Genomic DNA, 19228 nt, shown 5'->3' on the forward strand with positions numbered 1-19228 from the left:
GAAGTATGGATAAATTTTGAGGATTGCAAATAGCAGAATTCTACTTAAGCACATCGACAATGATAAAGCACGTGAGCGAATCTGAAAACGAAACAATAAGTATAAAAAAATTATTCAAGAATTAATCTGAATCACCTTTGCTGGAAATATTTCAACGATTATGGTGAAAAATGTGCCAAATAAAGCAAAAGCTGATGCTAAAACAACGACAATCATAAAAGCGAGTGGTGCCCAATCTAACCTTAATCTCGTCTCAATATCCAAGAACTGTACGTAGGTACCAAAGGCATACTTGCCAATAGCCATGCAAGAAATTGAAGAGAATAGCAGCGGACGTCTTCCAAAACGTTCTACGTAAAGTGTAGAAGAGAAGATGCCCACAATATGCACCGAGCCCACAATAATTGTAGCCATATATAATATATATATAATATTGAATTCATATAAGTGGCAAAAGCAAAACTACCCGATGTTTGATATAAAAGACAAAGCACAATGGAATTAGCATGCTTTAGTGACGCCTTTTCAACTGGAAGAATTGGGAAGATGGGATATTATATTGAAAAAGTATATAGAGGGTCTAAAAAATACTTACTACATGAAAGTTGATCGGCCGAGTCGCGCCACTATTCAAAATAATTGCTTTTAACTCTTTGAATTCGTTCGGTTTTTTGTCGCTGGCTTTGGCGCCTCCACGCCAGAACTTGACTGTGACTTTTTGTCGCTGTCTATACATTTGTAAAAATTGAAAGATGCCTCCGCTTCGTCCAAACCATTACGTTTTATCAAGCTGTGTGGTGTCTCCGGGAGGAAGCAAATTAGCAAATAATAAACTATCGGAAATACTATTGCGATACGGGTGTTACATAATAGTTTAGTTGAAGTGGTAAAATAAATCTAAGTAGCACGCCAACACTAAGCAACAGCATACCAAATGACATGAGTGCACAACGAATCCTATTTGTATAAAAAATTTTATATAGACATCTATTTACTTAATCACGTAAGTATATGAACACGCAAAAATCACAAATATTCCACCACTCGTAATGCCAGCACAAAAACGTCCTGCATAGAAATATTCAACACTTTGCACGAAATAATTCAAAAGTCAATAAAGCCGGAAGCGGAATTTATGCAATTTTCAATATTTAATTTGATTAAAACACTGCACATCCGACAAATAAGAGACTTGAAAATAAATTATTATAAATCGAAAGACCTCGTCCGAAAGTATCCTTAAAATGACTTCTAGCTTCCAGGAAAAATAAAATAAAAATTGTTTAACCTTAACCTCACACATAAAACAAATTTACCAAATAACATATAACACATAACATATAACATATAACATATATCATATAACATATTACATATAACATATAAAAGCCTTAAATAAAAAATGAACATATCATGACGTATTCTAATTTGATATTTAATATCGTAAAAAGGCATAACATGACATATCGTTACATAATATGATATTATTTTACAAAGCACAACACGATGCAGTATAGTTTTCCAGAAAAAAAACAACGTCACAGTGCACAGCCCAAGACAAAATAAAATAACATGACACACCACAGCATAACTAACTTACAGGGTTTGGCGTAGTAATATCAATCGTTGCAGAGATAATTTGGCTAACATCTTACGGTGCCAATTCCTTATTTACATACATATATCCAGAAAAGGACTATCAACATCACCAAAACTCTCCAAAACCGTCAGGGGTCGACTTTATCTTAGAGAGGAGAACAGCTACAACTAAAATTCATTCTTGCGGTAACTGACAATAGTTGAGAATGGAAGGTAAGTGATACCCCATTTTATTTCTGAGAAGAAATATCGCCATTTTTTAGGAGCACTTATAAGAGTGCCTTTAGCTCATTAATAGTTCGATAATAGCTAAATCCATTCAGATTTTCAAGCTATTAGTTTGGGTATATGTATTTTCGTCGGGCCTATCTCTTCCTCTTCATATAAAGACAAATGTTGAACCAAGGCTCTAATACCAATTCATTTCAGTGGAATCTATTGAAAAATGGTTTGATATTGTAGAGCTCACCTAGGTATAATATTGCCAAATATATTCGTTTGTTTTAATTGTTATCAATCAATTAATGATTATTAATTTAGTTATTAATTCCTCTTATCAAAATAATACTTGGTTAAAACTTAATATAATTAATAGTAATTTAGAATTGAAATCCTTAATTATTAAGTCCCAGAGCTGTAAGGAATGCATTTTATTTCGAATAATTATTCCTTTCGTTGCAGCTCCAGAGGATTGCAATACTTTTTTATTGGTCGGGGATAATGAATAAAAACTTTTAGTAATTATTTATTTTTTTATTCCAAGGATCGCATTAATTAGACTGCAAAACTGGAAGGAATGCACTCCGCAATCCTTTGTATTCCTCTTTCTTCTCAACACATATGCTTGCGAAATACTTTTGAATTTTGTTAGATATTCCACAAGGCGAATATTTTTATATTACATTATTTCAGATGATCAATGCCGAAAGGTATAATTAGTCCGGACTAACAAAAAGGAACAATGGCTAAAGAAATTTATTAATTATTCCAATAAAAGGAAATAGTCCGCAGTTAAAACCGCAAAGATCCATCGAAGGAAGGATGGATGTACTGGATTTTTATAAAAAAGTGAGGTCCAATACTCCCCTTTAACACTTTTTTTTCGGAATGATTCCTTATTGGTCTTGAAATAGTTCCGAAGACAATCTCGAAATGATCCAATGACTGATTCTCGAATAGTCTCAAAGTGATTCCGAAAACATCCCGGAAAAAGTTGCAACTGGTCTCCTGAAATAGTCACAAAATGCTCTCAGCGATGTAACTACGAAATAAAGCAAGAAATTGATCCAAAACAATCTCGAGAAGATCTCAGCACAATGCACAAACAGTCCCGAAATGGTCCTAAAATAGTCTAAAAGTAGCAACAAAACGATTCCGAATACACACGTTGCGCCCGAAAGAGACAAACGTTTATAGGTGTGTATATCGAATCAGTCTGTCATTCTCGTCACTTTGATATCCTCATTGATTAGCCAATCTCCTTTTCTTCTCCTACTTACAAACATGGTATCTAAATGGAGTATCTCGTATCTACTTATGTAAGTAAAGCTTTAAAAATTCTGCAGACGGCAGACAATTTAATAAGAAGCGACTATGCAAAAAATTCAGTTGCAGGAAGTTGTCTTCGCTACGTTAAAATCTGACTTGAAATTGCGTAACAAATAATGAGTGCCAGTTCCTAATCATGGGTCCTCTGCAACCTTTCGCACAGTATCAAGTGCTGAGTGGAGTATTACACTAACTTGGCTGCCTTTTAAAGAACTCCCTATCTTAGAAAACATTTGAATAACACCCTATTCAGATTTTATTTCTAAAACACCCTATCTGAGCTCAAATTAACTTTTTTAGGGCGATATTCCACTCATCAGTTGATATGCTATGTAGGTAAAACCTTATTAAGCAGGTTCATTTCGACATAAATGGCAATGATTTACAAAACCGAGTTTCCATTAAATAAGACAAAAATTACCAACTTTAGTCCCGCTCCGGAGATACGCAGTCGTTCGACTATATGGAAAATACTTTAATACTTTCGCTGGTTTTTCGATAGGAACACTGCTTTTTAGTTTGGAAACTATCAATGTCACTTCCACATATACGGAGAGTAGAGTATAGATTCCAAGGTCACGAATTGGTTAGTCGGGCTCATCAGCTCTGTCACTGTTACGTGATGAGAAGAAATATTCCTTTCGTAGCTTAGGTACGCCCTGTACATCGGTTACTACGCCGTTAATATTCCATTTGGTATGACAACTTTTTATTAATCACTTTCTATAATAATTGTTGAGGATTTCAATATCCTTACATTCACGCTTTTCGGTTTCACGTTCCTTTTTCGTCCTACGAGTCCCTATTTCTTCTTCGCCTCGAGATAATACTAAAATGCACCGCAAGTTGCTGAGCTCAAATGAAAACCGGACTCGCAGGCAGCATCTCCCTATTTCGAGAGGACGAGACATTTCTCAAGGGTTTATCGACTAGTAGGAAAACAAAAGCGTGCGCAGTGCATACGTAAGTAGTAAGAAAGTTAATCAAAAGGAAGGAAAGCGCAGCGCAGAAGTTAGCCGGTCGCAATATTAGTGAAAAAACTCTCAAAAATCCCGCTTTATATGATGCTATGTTTCATATACTCGATCACTTAAAAATTTTTCTGTAAACTATTGAGTGAGCTATGTAGCTAAATTTTGGGTAAGATATCATATCGCAAACATTTTTATTGATGTGTCGGTCGGTTTGGGGGAGGGTTTTCGATGACGATGGTCCTTCGCCGAATATAGATCCGGTACGCTCTGGTAAAAGCACCATTAACGTACTATCCCGATCTGCTCTGGAACGATTCAATTTTACCAAATTGAACCTTCTAGGTCATACCGACCGCCGCCCTCGAACTCCTTAGTTACATGCGGAACTTCGGATCGCCAGATCCTCGCTTGCCAAATATGTGTATGAAACATTCATATTTGTAGCAGGATTTCCCTCACGTAAGTGAGGTTGGCAAAGTTGGTTTAGGCAGCTTATTGGAGAAAGAATGTTGACCTGAGGTTTAGCATGTAATAGCTTTCAACCGTGGGTCTTTGCAGCGGGATAGTGTGATTGTGCTTCTGTTATTTTAATGCCTCAGCCTTTTTATATAAAGGGCATTTATATGATACGAATTTGCGTTCATTCTCGTGGAAGTGACTCGTTGCAACACTTTCTGTTATACATTTAATTAAATTCTTACCCTTTGAGGAAGCTCTATTCTCACGCTTTCTCTCGGTTGGATCACTGAGTACGACACTATCAAATAGAACAAATTCCCTAATGAGATGTTTAAAAATGATTCAAAAATTAGCACAAGTAAATTTGAGAGTTAAGAGTTGGGGCATCGGTGTGATGGTTAAGTCCCATTGCCTCTATGGCTATGTTTGGATATGAAATTAATGGAAGTGTAAGCAGTAAGATTACTATTGGGTTTAATCACAAAGAACTCGATACTGCGATGATTGTGTACTAAAACGCTCTTTGCAGAAGCTGTCTGAATGAAGAGGAAGAATCTTTAATTTTCTTATTACTGGGTTGAAAAGGTGTAGGCAATGCTACTCAGAGCTCTACGGAAAGCATTTTCTCCATGGTTCTTCGGATTAAGAAGGGTTCTATATAGGCAAGTTCATATAATAAAATAAGAGTTTCAATATATACTCGTATCGCCTGTGGTCGAAATTAGACCAACTTGTATTTTTTTCAACTCAGTCTTTGCATCAAGTGTTGGAAATATTACAAACATAACTATTCGCCCTACAAATCGCCAAAGCTTGAATAACGTTTAAGGCGGAGTCATTAGTGCCGTTTGTCATATCGCTGTAGTCGTATCCCTAACGTAACCCTATACGATACATTGTTATCGGTTAATGGTGCCTTAACCTAGAAATCGTGAAAATTTCATAAAAATGAAGGAAACGCAAAAAATTACAAACATATTCCATAAAAAATAAGTCTCCTAGTCATAAAGTATCCAAAACAATAAATAAAATTTACAAAAAGTTATTAAATTCACCAACTCAAATATTTTTAGGTTATAGATATGGCGAAAAACCAAAAACCAATTGTTTGGCTACGATACGGTTACGACCTTAGCGTTACGATATGGCACCAATAATCGATTACATTGATTCCCATAAGGTTGGTCGAATCAGCTGTTATAAGGTTACCGATACGGTTACCGATAACGCACCAATGTATGCAGCTTTAATACGATGGACATATTTTTTTACTTGCTTAAAGTCCCGTCACATAAGCAGTTTTTCATATAGATGCGCTTAACACAATCTTATGCATTATGAGTAGATTGCACGTATTTTTATAGAGAAAGGCAGATCGAGCGACACTAGCGCCATCTGGCATGAAAAATTTGCCATCTTCCAACTTTTGTTGCAAGCAAAGCATAAGAAGTAGAATTTGGCATATGCTTTGGCTAAAGGTGCTTTCACACTTTGCAAGTGAAATAATTTTTCGCACTCGTTGGAACCTTTTCTAACATTTTTCTCAATTAAAAATTGCAATATAACAAAGGAATATGACACAAAATATGTTAGCAAGTATTTTTGTTGTATAGGGAGAAGGTTTATAACAGTGCTTGGCGCAATTTTGTATGTGAAAGAGCAAGGCGAAACAAACTTCAATTGCCAAGTCTGAAGTTCCTTTATATTTACAAACGCAACATCTTGGTTGATTGTGGCGATGTTACTGAAATGCATAACATTGCGTTGAACGCATCTATATGAAAAACTTCAATGTGTCTCGGCCATTACTTACCGTTTAAACGGTTATTTCGCTCTGCTAACTGGTGACAATTGGTAAAACAATGGGAATTTAAATCGTTTTCCACCTGGTCCTTCCAGTGGAGTGGGGGCGCCCTCTTCCTCAGCCTTTATCAGCATCATCTTTCATTTGCGTAACATAGCAAGTATAGGCGCTGTGTTTTAATTCGCTGTGCTATATTGATTTCTGCTTAAAGCTTGAACAGCTTATCAATAAATTTTTATATTTCGGCTGTATTGGAGCTCTCCAATGCTATTTTCCTATCGAATTGCGAATATTTGCGGATAGCAGTAAAGTTGAAAAAAAGAAACGGTTAACATTTGTTATGCTTTCATACCTACGCGGCCACCGTGGTGTGATGGTAGCGTGCTCCGCCTACCACACCGTATGCCCTGGGTTCACACCCCAGGCAGAGCAACATCAAAATTTTAGAAATAAGGTTTTTCAATTAGAAGAAAATTTTTCTAAGCGGGGTCGCCCCTCGGCAGTATTTGGCAAACACTCCGGGTGTATTTCTGCCATGAAAAGCTCTCAGTGAAAACTCATCTGCCTTGCAGATGCCGTTCGGAGTCGGCATAAAACATGTAGGTCCCGTCCGGCCAATTTGTAGGGTAAAGCAAGAGTAGCACGACGCAAATTGGAAGAGAAGCTCGGCCTTAGATCTCTTCGGAGGTTATCGCGCTTTACATCTATCTATCACCATCTCATACCTACAATTCTCAATTCTACGTTGCTACGTTTACCCAACGATTTCTGTGCCAATTAGCGTTAACCGGGAAGCGAAATTCGTTAAGAGTTTCCATATCGGAAAAGTTTTAAAAACGAAATGCTGTATGAATTAATTTCGTGATTAATCGATTAAATAGAATAGAAAATGGGATCTGACTCAACAGTTTTCTTAAGACAATTACTGGGTTAATGCTATTATTTGATTAATCGTACTATTCCCAGTTATTAGCTTACCATTCAACTACAAATACATTAATGTGCTATAATTTCAATCAGTGTTGCCACAACGTGGGCGTTTCATTGTATCTACCATCGAAATAACGAAATCTAGCGCCGGATTTACACAAGAAGCTCTGTTGCGTTGCTTTGCCTGACAGATGAGTTTCGTCCCTTTATCTTGCTACAAAAAGTTTGTGGAATTTAAAAGGGAGGCAAGCAAAAAGTTATGATATTGTTAGCTTATGATGCTGCAAAAAAGTCAAAGGAAAAACAATGCTTCAAGAAGTCTATGTAAATCCGGCCTAATGGTTAGTTTGCTTTTTGTATGTAAGTATCAAATTAATAGAGAAAAATCTAATGTATTTGAGTTTGTTACTAAATTTGACCTAGATTAGTTCGAATAACTTTATTATTATAGGCGTTATTCACTTTGGTTGTACCATAAATATTTAGATCTTATTGTACTAATATCTTATTAATAAATAAATAAACAAAATAAAATAAAATGTGGCCTTTCAATTCCATTTGATTTACTGATGTCTTTTTTACAATTTTGGTCCTTTTTAGGCCATAGGCACTAGGCCTGAGGTGAAAATATAAAACACTGGCAAAAAAATGTGTCACACTTTCATTAACACACATATAATTTTCAATTTACTTCAATGGAATTCTTACAACAGCAATTGTCCAATGAATAAAATGTTCCAAAATGGAATTTCATCTAAGGGATAATTTAGATGAAGCATTAAAAATAAAAGTTATAAATCATGGGGTAGATAAGTTTTTGTTAATTGTTGATGAAAAAACGGGCTTATCAGGAAAAAATCTTGTTTTGGTGGCTAGATTCAAGAGTCTCCTACAATATTGTGGTGTTACGCCGAACAATATACTTGAAGACTTAAGAACAGAGCTGCTCAAGCCCTATATACTTATAGCACTTTTGTTTTTGTTTTGCCCTGAAGAATAGGCACATATACAAATTCAAACTTTGAATATAAAAAAAATGTATTTATAGCACTCCCATATAAATTCGATTCATATGAAAGTGCAAAGAAAAAGCACTTCCATAAGAAGCCAAGGCACATCGTTATGATATTCAAGTTTACACTCACAAATTGACAACAAACAATTTCTCAAAAATATTGTAGCACTGAAAAAAATTATAATTCAAAATTAAAATTCTTTAAATATTTAAAATAACTTTTTTTATTTCAATTTAAAATTGTTTCAGTGTATATATTTGTATATGTATTGTGATTTGCACTTCAATATAAAAATTTTTGAACAGCGCTGCTTAAGTAACTCGGCACAAGAAATATTTTTATTGAAAGATAGAAATTTTTCCTGAAAGCGACCACTTTACAAATAAACAACGAAGTGCGATTTAAATAAATTTATTTTTTATAAATTTATTTTTACTCAGCTTCTGAAATAATTGCAAAATATATTTGATTTCGGAAGAACTTTCTAAAATTATTCCCGTAGGTGGTGGCACAACCTATAAACGTCATTAATAACACTGTTAACTAATTTCTCGTACCTAATTAAATGTAATCATGATTTCGTTTTTACATAGCTGAAACTTTTAAGAGCTTTGTTTTTTAATCTGCGCTGGGGCTATATTCAGTAAATGTGAGTTCTGAAATGTGCACTTTTCTTTCATCACTTTATATGGAAAAAAATTAAAATTTCAAAACTGAAACTTCTCAATCTGGGCATTGCTATGGACGATTTAACTGAAATTCGCTATAATATTGTGACAGGTAAGTATTTCAAAGAAAATATCAACCATGTTTTTTAGAGGCTTGAAACCTGCATTTGAGTTTTGTATTAGATACAGGGTGAAAAAAAAAATGCCTGGGATGTGATACCATTTTTCTTATACTTCAAGAAAATATATTTTTTTTTTTACTTTCGGACACTTACGGTTTTATGATGTTGTTAGTTTTCAATTACCTTTCGGATCTTATAAGAGGAGAATAACTTCTTTCCAATTATGTGTATTCCAACTATAAAAACATAACACACTGTGAGAATTTTCTCACACACATATTATCACAAATTCTAGCTTTAGTCATTCTCCATTGATTTGCTTTAGTCTTTCTCCATTGATTTGCCTTTAGTTTCAGGCATAAATATATACAAATAAAAGCCAGTTATTACGCATATAAATGACGTTGTGTACATTGTGACGATTATACTCAAATTAAATATAATGTATGGATACATCTTAAGAACTACAAATACAAGTATGCTCACAAAGCACATAATACTCGATAACGTCTGGGAACGAATCTGTAAAAAAATAACAGTAAAACATGAATTAAACAAAAACACTTAATTTTTTGGGCGAATAGATGCAGTAATGATGCAATTAAAACAGACAGTTAAGTAAGTTGACTATGTCAACTTTGTCAGGGCCTTTATGTCAAATGGCGGTCTATATTTGTATCATGATTTACATCCATGTGCCGATTTCCAGTGACTGACTATTCATATAGTTCAGTTTTATTTGAGACATTAGAAATTATAGGAATTTTTAATATTTTGAGTTATTTGTACTCCTGGAATAAATTATTTCTATAAAGTTTTCCTAAAGACACATTTTTAGACATTAAATGCCAGTGCAATCATATCACCAGCAATCTACAAACTAATCAAAATCATTGAATAGATCTGAATTGCCGTTTAATATTGCATTGCTTATCTCTTCTAAGTACCTACAAGTTAAATATTTTTGAAGTGGCCACTGCATTAATTTGTAATAATCTTAGATAATAGTTCTGATTAGCTTTCATGCCTTTCTATTATTATGCACCTTCCGCTAACGTTCGAATCGCTAAACTGTCGAATAAATAACTCCAATATTCAGTAATGCAAACTGGTATTTATTTAGATTACTTTGGGAGTACTTCACAATTTTACTTCACTTCACAACTAATAGCGTGTTTAAATCAAACTGATTAGTCATTCCTTATCTTGCGCTGCTTTTATACCCTCTGTTGCCTCGTCCGCATATTTCTCCTAAGGTCTAGACGTTTCATCTTCTAGAACTGTTGTATCGCATACTTGCTTAGTTAGCTATATGCGTGTGTATGTGTGAGTATAACTTTTTCTCTTATTTGATGGCTGCATATGTGTATGTGAGATATTCTTCGTCTCCTTCTATATGTACTTGCTTTTGTTGGTGTGATTATTTGCTAAAAGCATAGTGATGCTAATATTCGCCACAATATTTAGGCTTCTCCCGAATAATGTTGTAAATTAGGGTTCATAATGGCTATAACTTTAATAATAAAAGTCAAAAATTTAATACCAATATTTTACTTTCATGACGAAATTCAAAACCTGTTGGGCTTTTTACAGAGCTTACGATTTCTTCTCGAATACAATAGAGAATTTCGAGACGTGAGAAATCGAGAAACATTTCGGGACAACTTTCCAAAATCATTTCGAGACTATTTCGGGACTAATTTTTAATAATTTAAGGGTCACTTCGAGATTATTTGAGCTACCATTTCGAAACTGATTCGAGGCAATTTTAGAAAAGTTTTAGGTTTCGGGTTTATTTTTGGTAGCATTGCGGGATATTTCCCGATTTGTGTTCGAACAACATAGCTTTTTTTATACGCAAGTTAGTGACCCTGACAAAATTCTTACTGACTTACTTAATTGGCGCTTAACCGTTTAACCGCCAGTCGCTTCTTCTCGAGTTAAGTCATGCCAATTGGTCACTATTTGAAGCTTATGTTGAGTGGGTTTCGGATCAATTTAAAAAAAAAAAATTTTTAATCCTTCAAGATAGAGCTATAATTGTTTTTTCTTTATACTCAGTTGAGCAGAGCTCACAGAGTATATTAACTTTAATTGGATAACGGTTGGTTGTACAGGTATAAAGGAATCGAGATAGATATAGACTTCCATATATCAAAATCATCAGTATCGAAAAAAAATTTGATTGAGCCATGCCGTTAACACGATAACTTGAGTAAATTTTGAGGTATCTTGACGAAATTTGGTATGTAGGTTCCTGGGCGCTCATTTCAGATCGCTATTTAAAATGAACGATATCGGACTATAACCACGCCCACTTTTTCGATATCGAAAATTTCGAAAAACCGAAAAAGTGCGATAATTCATTACCAAAGACAGATAAAGCGATGAAACTTGGTAGGTGAGTTGAACTTATGACGAAAAATAGAAAATTAGTAAAATGTTGTACAATGGGCGTGGCAGCGCCCACTTTTAAAAGAAGGTAATTTAAAAGTTTTGCAAGCTGTAATTTGGCAGTCGTTGAAGATATTATGATGAAATTTGGCAGGAATGTTACTCCCATTACTATATGTATGCTTAATAAAAATTAGCAAAATCGGAGAACGACCACGCCCACTTTAAAAAAAAATTTTTTTTTTAAGTCAAATTTTAACAAAAAATTTAATATCTTTACAGTATATAAGTCAATTATGTCAACATTCAACTCAAGTAATGATATGGTGCAACAAAATACAAAAATAAAAGAAAATTTCAAAATGGGCATGGCTCCTCCCTTTTTCTTTTAATTTGTCTAGGATGCTTTTAATCCCATAAACCGAACAAAAATTGACCAATCCTTGTGAAATTTGGTGGGGGCTTAGATTCTAGGACGGTAACTGTTTTCTGTGAAAAAGGGAGAAATCGGTTGAAGCCACGCCCAGTTTTTATACACAGTCGACCGTCTGTCCTTCCGCTCGGCCGCTAACATGATAACTTGAGCAAAAATCGATATATCTCTACTAAAATCAGTTGACGGACTTATCTGAACTCATTTTGTATTGGTGTAAAAATTGGCCGAAATCCGACTATGACCACGCCCACTTTTTCGATATCAAAAATTACGAAAAATGAAAAAAATGCCATAATTCTATACGAAATACGAAAGAAGGTATGAAACATGGTAATTGGATTGTTTTATTGACGCAAAATATAACTTTAGAAAAAAACTTTGTAAAATGTGTGTGACAGCTACCATATTAAGTAGATGAAAATGAAAAAGTTATGCAGGGCGAAACCAAAAGCCCTTGGAATCTTGGCAGGGATACTGTTCGTGGTATTACATATATAAATAAATTAGCGGTACCCCACAGATGATGGTCTGGCTCACGCTGGACAACATTTTGGTCGATATCTCGAAAACGCCTTCACATACACAACTACCACCACTCCCTTTTAAAACCCTCATTAATACCTTTATTTGATACCCATATCGTACAAACAAATTCTAGAGTCATCCCTGGTCAACCTATATGACGATATCCCTAAATGGCGTCCACCTATAGAACTATGGCCCACTCCCTCTTAAAATACTATTTAATACCTTCCATTTGATACCCATGTCATACAAACACATTCCAGGTTTACCCTAGGTTCATTTTCCTACATGGCGATTTTCCCTTATTTTGTCTCCATAGCTCTCAGCTGAGTATGTAATATTCGGTTACTCCCGAACTTAGCATTCCTTACTTGTTTATTGTAACTTGGTAACAAGTGATATCCAATTTTTGATATTGATACGTAATTACTTTGGTATTGGAAGTCTGCTTATATGCTTTTAATGTCCTTTCGAGCTATGAAGTCTTTTTCCCTTGATTAGTTCACTTTATAGGGTCTTATCTTCCCTGAAGTATCAATTTTGTTTTAGCACACAAAGGCATTTCCAAATTCATGAAATTTTTGCTTTGAACCATTTCCCTAAGTCAATCAACTAAAAAGTTAAAGCACTTTAAGGTTTTTCCTGAGTTTTGTTTTAAACCTCCCTGACTTCGCTTGTATATGCCAAGGACTGGTTATTAAAGATGGCCTGTAAACTGTTATCGGAAGATTCAATTAGATGGCGCATCGTCCAAGTTCAGTAACGGCAAGAAGATCCTCATTACGCAGCAAAGTCAAAATCAATCCCGTGTGAGTTTAATATCTCAGGGACTTTGAGGTTAACCCGAAAGTACAAGAAACAATAACAAAACGGTCGTATTTCTGAAAGCGGCTGACGGGGTAGAGAGGCGCATCATACTTGCTAGAATCAAAATAAACACGTATAACAGATTCTAGGATAGAGCGGTTTAAAACAGTTACTCCTCGGACACCTTTAGGATAACCAAACAAACATCGCGGGTTAACAATTCGAACAAAAAAGAGAGGTTAGGTTAGGTTGAACTGGCCGCTCCTTGAGGAGCTCACATAGACTGAATGAGTCCGTAGTGTTACCAGAAGTTTAGTTTAACGACCAACTGAAAAATCCTATCAAAAACCAGGTTCTGTTATAAAATAACTCCGGCTCCGCTCCTAGATCTGAGAGCTATACCACTCCCAGTAGCTGGAGTCATAGCCTGGCAAGCGCAGCGCACGAGCACAGAACGTGCTAGATCAATTCCTCCTCCAACGCGCACTTCCTATATCTGCTATCACTGACCAAGCACAATTTAAAGGTATGTAACTCCAGGAGGCAGTGTAAAGTCAGAATACACGTCTTGAGCCTCCAGTCCTCTCTTTTTAGTGATAGAAGCAACTTCATTAGTCTAAGGTTGTAAGACCTACACATAATCTTCCACACTTTACAGCCCCGCGCTTGAACCCACGCCTTTCCAGCTTGATCGATTATGTGCACCTCTCGCCTTCTCTTAATCCCGTCCAATCTAATTGGGACGTCTACTGAGAAAGCCTCAAGGGATGCGCCCTTTTTAGCTAGTTCATCTGCTTTTTCATTCCCATCTATTCCCATATGTCCTGGAACCCAATATAAATGTATGCTTCTTCCTATTCTTTCCAGAGATTGCTTGCCCTCTAACACACTTTTAGGTGCTGTGCTATGCGAGATTATTGCCTTAATTGCTGATTGGTTGTCAATATAAAAGTTAGCACAGTTGCAGTTTAAGCTTTTCTCTTCCATTGTTTCTGCTGCTTTGGTTACGGCTAATATTTCCGCTTGGAAAACGCTACAGTAATCTGGAAGCTTGTAGAATCTGTTTATTTCCGGATCAGCACAGTATACCGCAGATCCTATACCTTCCACTACTTTGGAACTATCTGTGTACACATGTACCGCCATTTCAGCACCTCTGCGCCAACCATCTACCTCTTTATGGCTTTAAGACCTCCCTCGAAGCGCAGATAGGGAATCAGGTAGAATACCCTCTAAATGTGTCAAGCAAATAAATCTTAAGAATTACATACCATTCAAGACTTCATGCGTGATCAGAGGCTGCATCTATGCGAATCCTAGCGGGCGTACATTAAGTCACGAGCCGAGGACATTATATAAATTCGTAACTTAAGAAAAGAGTTGGATGACGCTTAAAGTAAACCAGCTGGTTCATCGACCAAAATAAATCAGTATACCAAAGTTCATTCTTATCATCCCAGTTTTACTCCTGCTTTTATTTGCAAGCCGACGCGATGTTGTAATCACAAAAAAATTCCGCGAAAATTTAAAGGAGTTCAGCCATGAATCTGGTATGCTGCGTTACGAGCTCTTTCTGACACTAGCTCGACTGCCTCAGTAAAGTTTGTTTGATACATTTCGAACCTTTTAGTTTGTGGGTTTTAAAATCCTCTTACGAAAGTCATGCCTATAGCGGGCATATTCTAAGCCCCTTAAGTGGCTAGGGCTGAAACCAAGGTAATCGATTGGTACGGTCGGCAGGTACACTACCACCTTATTGAGGTCTACAACAATGTTGATATGCTAACAAAAAAAATATAATAATACATTGTACGATAAAGAAAGTCAGTTATTAGAATTTGACCATAACATACCACAATTGTAAATAATTTTTTTAATTTATTCAAATTCTCTCGTTTAATTATCTGGCTAGATAATTTTTAAGATAACATTCTCATACATATGTATGTACTTGCACTTATTTATTTATCAATTTGCTTGTCTTAAACCGTTATGATATGGGACGTTTCTCATTTATTGTTTATCACTTCAAGAAAGTAGAGTAATAAATTGGCCTAACCTGCTCGTTGTTTGTTAGCGCTAATTTAACACGTTTAGGGGCGAACCAGTCTTTTTGAACATTGGTGACGTTTGTAAATCAGCCTTTTTTTATTTTCACTTATATTAATAACATTCATTTATTGGGTCGACAAATTAATAGCTGATATTCATTTTTTTATTTTTTAAAAGCTTCGAATGGTTTTGGGACTACCTCCGGACTATTTCGGTATTGATTGGCTATTCCCAGGGTTATTTCCTTGGAACTATTTCAGAATCTTATCGGGAATATTTCTCTATAGCTTCGTGATCGTTTCTATGACCCTTGACTATATTGGGACTATTTCGAAAGCGTTCCCTTCACTTTCTCCCCACGAAACAATTTACTTACATCTTTACAACTCCAAGTCTACTCAACCAAGATCAATGATATTTGATAGATGGGTCTTATTCAGGCCCAAGCAATTCTGGAGAAATTGGCAATGCATTCCTATAAATTAAATGCAAATTCTTAATTCAACAAAATCCCATGTCATTCGTGCGGACGGAGGAGCGTGTAAAGGTAAGCTATGTATGTTCATTGCTACTGATTACTAATATATTACGATTCTTATATATGTGTTTTTAAGGGGGCGTGGTATCGCTCAGGCTAATTCAATGTTTGTACTAAATATCTCTACAAGTATTCATGTTAGAATACTGAAATTCGGTAGATCGTTATTTGAGACGAGCCTCTAATACTTCCAGAAATCTTTTACAATAAGGGGAAATGGGACGTACTGCTTACCACCTCCAGATAAAACGGGTCTAATGGGAAAAAGTGGCGTGGGATTAAACTGCATTCATACTAGGAGAGGAGGAGAGTGCATACAATTGTTAAATACTTAACAACCGAGGTTCGAGCATCAAAAATTTTGTTTTATTTATTTTGCATATTTTTTTAGAAACGTGATTTGTAACCCAGCGTTAAAAGCTGGTATGTATGTATGTATGTATACATGTTTATATAAATGAATTTCTTTGACATAAAATTTACTACCTGTACATTCTCAAAACGGAATTCTCACGAATATCAAATCAAAAATCAGCTGCATTGCACTTCTGTAACAAAAAAATTAGATTTATTTAAAAAAAAAAAATTGTTTTCTTCATTTCACTCAATAAATTATAGAGAAAAAGAACGAACAAGTCAAGCAAATAAGATAAAAGAATTATTATAAAAAAGTAAACTGCGTAGGTATGTATATTTCAAACGGTAAATTTTGAGAAAGATCAAAATTCGGAATTTACCTTGAATTGATAACGTTCTATTGTTGTTTGTTGTTTTAAAACACGTTTAAAGTGAATACTCCTAGTTTGAATGGGATTGCGTACACGTATTACTTTATATTTTTTCTTTTGTTTTTCTATACGATATATGTGTATTAGGGTGGTGCTTATAAACTAAATAAATACAAAAAATTTCAGTCTCATCTCTTAGTAGGGTGGCGGAAACCATATTCCTTCTGACGGAATTCACCCAGCGCGTTCAACGCCGTCTTCACTATTTAGCAATGAGCAGAAGTCTTCCCTTGATAAGATTAGACCTGTCTCTTTTTTCTACACGTTCTGATAAAGCTCCAACACACCGTGTGCTGGGCAGTATCCTTTTTTCTGAAGCGACACGTAATTTCTCAACATACTAGTGATTTTTGCGGGCTCGCTGAAATCCTATGGTGGCCCCATCAACAGTACCTTATGAGAGCATGGTATGTTGTATATTTTTATGGTAAAAGCTGGAACTACTCACGTGTCAAGATCATATTTTAAGATGCGATGATATCGATCAAATTCAACACATTGGGTCATCTTACACCGAATAGGCTGAACTATATGGATGTAGCATCAAATACGCTTTCTTCACTCACCCTGGCGTGAAAGTCAACAATCATAAACTCGATATGACGAGAAAAGCCCAGGTGTATCTCTTTTACACACACAACCACAGAGCAGTTATAGCTTGCGCTTTTTTTCCTAGGCACTCCAGTAGATGCCGCAAGGTCCATTTGTTTCCCTGCATTGGCGGTTGTTGTGGCTGTTGTATGGAAAAGGCACTCTACGAAAGTTTTTTCAAAGCGTTATCGCTTTTCATAATCCTCTGCCCGATATAGATCAGTTTCAGACATTTATTAACGGAAGCTAATCGGCTTCACCGTTGCCCGAAACATGGTCATATCCACCTACAGGTTTAAACATAAAATCATTCATCAAGCATTTCTTCTTTAACACAAACAAAATTATCGAGACGCGGGAAATTGAGAGCTTTTTGACATTCAAATCAGTGACTGCGTTGGCATTATTATATTTCGACCACAATTGAGAATTTTAAGACTGGAGAGATTCTCGAATCGCGAAATGCTCTTAAAGCTCACGAGCTTCTGACTAACGGTGATACTGGCTTCCATCATATTTGGAGACAACGCTAAAATTTCATTTCTAATTAATTTTTTCACTACAAAATTTCTCGCACAGTGGGCTTAATTTTCAAAGTCAACCTACTACTAAGACCCACTTTCAGAACGGAAACTTATCTTTTTAACTCAGACTTAACTTGACAAGAGGGGTTAAAGTCATACATTTTTGACTAAATATTTAAATTAACTCTGCGTTAAAAAGATAACTTGCCATTCTGCAAGTGGACCTAACAATCTAGTGGGCAACCTAAATAATTTATTCCCACTCAGTAACCGCCGACTCTGGGAGTATTCCAGCGGAAGAGAAAAGTCCCCCGAAGCATTGAACTTCAACGCCACTTTTATTATTTGGCAAGCAGCAGATCCTCGGGGATATGGAACTGTGCGTAGGTATCTCTCAATTTGCCTTAACTTTTCTGCATACATTTGTTATTGTACGCCTGTAAAAATGTAAGCAAAACTCTTAATCGGTTCAAGCAATGATTAAAACTTGTTTGCAGGAGCGTGCGCAGGAATTGTGTATGGGGGGTTTGAACATATGGAAGCCCATAATAAGCATCCGTTATTGTCAAGACAAGTTTTGCGATAAAAATTAATAGAAACAGGAAGCAATCCGATAATGAAAGATTATTTTATTTATTTCATATTTCATTGGCAACGCATTAGTACAATGCAATCTTGTATAGTACTAGAAAAGTAATAATTACAAAAAGTTCATTTAAAAATATACTATATAAAGCGAAAAACATATATAAAAAATAAAAAAATACTTAGATGAAGTAAAAAATTGCGTATTTATTCACTGTTGAGTAAAGAGAAACATTTACCATATTTATTGGTTTTTATGTATAATTTATGATATTTAGCGATAAAAAGCAATCGGATAATGAAAAACTTTTATTATTAAAAAATTGCAAACGTCTTTAATTTTGACTGAAATGAAAAAAAGCAAAAAAAAAGCAACATAGTTATTGGTTATCAGTCAACAAACGGCCTCTTCCATCTACCAGTTTTTATGAATAAATGTCAGTCGTTGCACGCCCATGGGGGGTTAATGACCCTGCTTGTTTGCACTTTGTTTTGAACCACTCAATTTACTGCATTTTTTAAATTGAATTCGGTTTACATTTTAAACTTACATGGCTGACCAATCTGTATAAAATCACAAAAATATTTTAAAACAAAACCAAAAATATTAAAATATGTTAAAAAAAATAGTATGGGAAAAACAAATAAATACCTGCGACAATTACATTTCCTTTTTGCAATAAAATTCTTCGCTCGCCTCCACTGTACGACCTCCCACTTCGTGCATTTTTAGAAGCATTCAACATTTTTTCTTTACTCCAGTATTATTAGTGTTTCTTTCTTCTAATTTTTTTATGTGGCCATAATTGTTTAAGAGTTTTTCCTTACAAACCGCAGGGCATGACCGCTGCCATCAAAAGATGAGCCG

At 35.3% G+C, this 19228-nt stretch overlaps 1 long non-coding RNA gene across 2 annotated transcripts; it reads left to right on the top strand.

The window, feature by feature from the left end:
- The first annotated feature begins 15308 nt into the window (after positions 1-15308).
- Positions 15309-16785, top strand: LOC137236666 (uncharacterized). Of its 2 annotated transcripts, XR_010948561.1 has the most exons (3): positions 15309-15414; positions 15512-15881; positions 15949-16785. It is a non-coding gene; the product is annotated as an uncharacterized lncRNA (long non-coding RNA). The 2 variants fall into 2 exon arrangements; XR_010948560.1 differs by having other exon boundaries at positions 15331-15881.
- Positions 16786-19228: the final 2443 nt, after the last annotated feature.

This window comes from Eurosta solidaginis, chromosome 1 (genome assembly GCF_040869045.1).
Source record: "Eurosta solidaginis isolate ZX-2024a chromosome 1, ASM4086904v1, whole genome shotgun sequence".
NCBI lineage: Eukaryota > Metazoa > Arthropoda > Insecta > Diptera > Tephritidae > Eurosta > Eurosta solidaginis.